Source organism: Macrobrachium rosenbergii, chromosome 12, assembly GCF_040412425.1.
Source record: "Macrobrachium rosenbergii isolate ZJJX-2024 chromosome 12, ASM4041242v1, whole genome shotgun sequence".
NCBI lineage: Eukaryota > Metazoa > Arthropoda > Malacostraca > Decapoda > Palaemonidae > Macrobrachium > Macrobrachium rosenbergii.
Window position 1 is genome coordinate 108565656 of NC_089752.1, and position 3697 is coordinate 108569352.

Below are 3697 nucleotides of genomic sequence, written 5' to 3' on the forward strand. Positions count from 1 at the left end.
TATTCACAAGATGAACGCTATTTATAAGGAACAAGCTTCCAAAGAATATGGTGTACAAAGGAATATAAGAACACTCACACAATTTAGACATTGAAAAAATAAAGAAAACAACATAATGCCATCAATAAAAACATGACCAACCTTTAGTTAGCAAGGAAACGAAAAGTACTCGAGAACTGAGCGGTAAATCAACCATAAAGTTGAACAAGAGTCTTCCAAAGAGCAGCTTGAACATCATCACATGCTTACTTCATCATAAGCCAGGGTTTGTGGTCCATCCAGCCGTTTCTGTATGAAGTTATAAAATTGATAAAAGATAAACCCTGCAATATCACTGTCATATAAAAGGTCTCAGAAAAAAACGAGGATTCTGGGGAGGTGTTTCAGGAGGTTCTATGGTAAGGATGTTATATTTGTAAAGGATGTTTTGCGGTAAAAGATGTTTCAGTGGTAAAGGATGTTTCGAGATAAAGGATTATTTGCGGTAAAGGATAATTTAGGGTAAAGGGTGTTTTGTGATAAAGGATGTTTTTGGCATGGTGTTTTTTGTGATAAAGGATGTTTTGTGGTAAAGGGTATTTTGAGGTAAAGGATAATTGACGGTAAAGGATATTTTGTGGTAAGGGATTTTTTGTGGTAAAGGATATTTTGTGGTAAGGGATGTTTTGTGGTAAAGGCTATTTTGAGGTAAAGGATAATTTGTGGTAAAGGATGTTTTGTGGTAAGGGATTTTTTGTGATAAAGGATGTTTTGCGGTAAGGGGTATTTTGTGGTAAAGGCTATTTTGAGGTAAAGGATACTTTGTCGTAAAGGATGTTTTGTGGTAAGAGATTTTTTGTGACAAAGGATATTTTGTGGTAAATAATGTTTTTTGGTAAGGGATTTTTTGCGATAATGGATGTTTTGTGGTAAGGGATTTTCTGTGATAAAGGATGTTTTGTGGTAAGGGTTTTTTGTGATAAAGGATGTTTTGTGGTAAGAGGATTTTTTGTGATAAAGGATGTTTTGTGGTAAAAGATCTTTTTTGGTAAAGGATTTTTTTGGGTTATAAAGGATATTATGTGGCAAAGAATAATTTTTTAAGGGATTTTTTTTTGTGATAAAGGCTGTTTTGAGGTAAATGATGCTTTGCGGTAAAGGATGTTTTGTGGTAAGGGATATTTTGTGATAAAGGGTGTTTTGTGGTAAGAGATTTTTTTGTGATAAAGGATATTTTGTGATAAAGGATGTTTTGTGGTAAGGGATTTTTTGTGATAAAGGATGTTTTGTGGTAAGGGATTTTTTTGTGATAAAGGATGTTTTGTGGTAAAGAAATATTTGTGATGAAGGATTTTTTGTGGCAAAGGATGCTTTGCGGTAAAGGGATGTTTTGTGGTAAGGGATTTTTTGTGATAAGTGTGTTTTGTGGTAAGGGATTTTTTTGTGATAAAGGATGTTTGGTGGTAAGGGATTTTTGTGATAAAGGATGTTTTGTGGTAAGGGATTTTTTGTGATAAAGGATGTTTTGTGGTAAAGAAATATTTGTGATGAGGGATGTTTTGCGGTAAAGGATGCTTTGCGGTAAAGGATGTTTTGCGGTAAGGGATTTTTTTGTGATAAAGGATATTTTGTGGTAAGGGATTTTTTGTGATAAAGGATATTTTGTGGTAAAGGATGTTATGCGAAAAAGCGTGTTTTGCTTCTTTCACTTTGGGTGTTGACAACTTAGCCTTTCCCACAGACACATTTTCATTGCCCACTTGAGTGGTCAAATGGAAGATTTAATTTGATCAAACTTCAAGCAAGAAAAGCATGTGAACGTTCCCTTAAGATTTCCAACCCCACTAACGTTCAGTTTTGCCTGCACAGGCATAATTGCGCAGGTATAACTGAAAGTTAGTGGGTTCAGTTTTGCCTGCACAGGCATAACTGCGTAGGTAGGTATAACTGACAGTTATTGGGTTCAGTTTTGCCTGCACAGGCCAACTGTGCAGGCATAACTGCGCAGGTATAACTGAACGTTATTGGTTTCAGTTTTGCCTGCACAGTCCGACTGTGCAGGCATAACTGCGCAGGCATAACTGAACGTTGTTGGGTTCAGTTTTGCCTGCACATGCCAACTGTGCAGGCATAACTGCGCAGGTATAACTGAACGTTATTGGGTTCAGTTTTGCCTGTACAGGCCAACTGTGCAGGCATGACTGCGCAGGTATAACTGAGTGATAGTTGCCACCAATATGTTCCAAGGAATTAAACCGTGAGAAAAAATGTACGTGTGGCTTATATAAACAAAATAAATATGGAAGTGATTTTGCAAGCAGAATACATATAAAATTTTACACTTAAAGGACTGCTGCTGTTCGAGAAATATATTATTAAAATAAATTGCCAAAATGCTTAAAGACATATATGTTATTCGCGCTATACAGTTTGCTAAACCAAGTACCATCACCGCTCATAAAAAAGACGTTCGTATGATATTACCCACTGCAAAAAATTTTGTTTAATCTAAACGATAAAAACCAAAGCGAAAATAACTGCAAAAAGCAGAGGATGAAACGAGGAAGAAGAAGAAGAAGAAGAAGAAGAAGAAGAAGAAGGCCCAGAAAATTACGAAAACCAGACATGAAATCCACCGAATCATGACCTCAAGTAATTTCGGGAAGATTTTCACAACTCCCAAGTAAAACCCATTTCGTGGAAAATGGGCGCCTGAAAGTGGGCGTTGTTGGCAGTGGGCGGTTCCTCTGGCGGTGCAATTTAGATACCCATCTCGTTAGCAGAAATTAATGGGGCAATCTGCTCAGCAGGGGCTATCGAAGAGTACATAATGACGCCGCGTAAAGAAAAAATAGTTGTCTCATTCAAAGCAACGTCGTGTCTGTAGTTACCAAGAAATATGTATTGGTTGTTTGTATTACGCGAAGAATTCAAGGAAATACTACCATTAATACCACTACTACTACTACTACTACCACTACCACTATAACTACTACTACTAGTACTGCAACTACTAATAACAGTATATTAATAATAATGGTCATAATTTTGTGAGCTATGGTATCAAATTGACATTTAAAGTTCGAATCGGGATGTGAGCAAATTTTCAATCAAGAAAGCATTACTTATGTCTTAATCCCTTGCATTTGTCGTTTTCTCGGAAAACATAATAATAATTAACCAGTAAAAAATATTAATCTGGAAAGAGTTTAAAGTTTAACTAAACTCAGGCAGACTCCAAATGTCTCTCCTTCAACCCGAAGAAAACTATCACTAAAAATTAACCTAGACCAAACTACCCATTTTAAGGTGCTCGTTGAATGATGTAGGGTCAATATGACCGTTTTGGTTTCTTCATCCTTATAGATAATGTAAAACTTCATATTAGAAGTAATTCCACCAAGTGACTTTATTTGTATATTTCTGCATATATTTATATATATATTATATATATATATATATATATATTATATATTATGTATTTTTATTTATATATATATATATATATATATATATATATATATATATATATACATACATACATATATATATATGTATGTACAGTATGTATATACAATATACATGTATACCATCTATATGTATATATATAAATATCTATCTAATATATATCCATATATATGTATATATACATACATATATACACATATAATGTATATATATGTTATATTATACACATATATACACATATATATATATA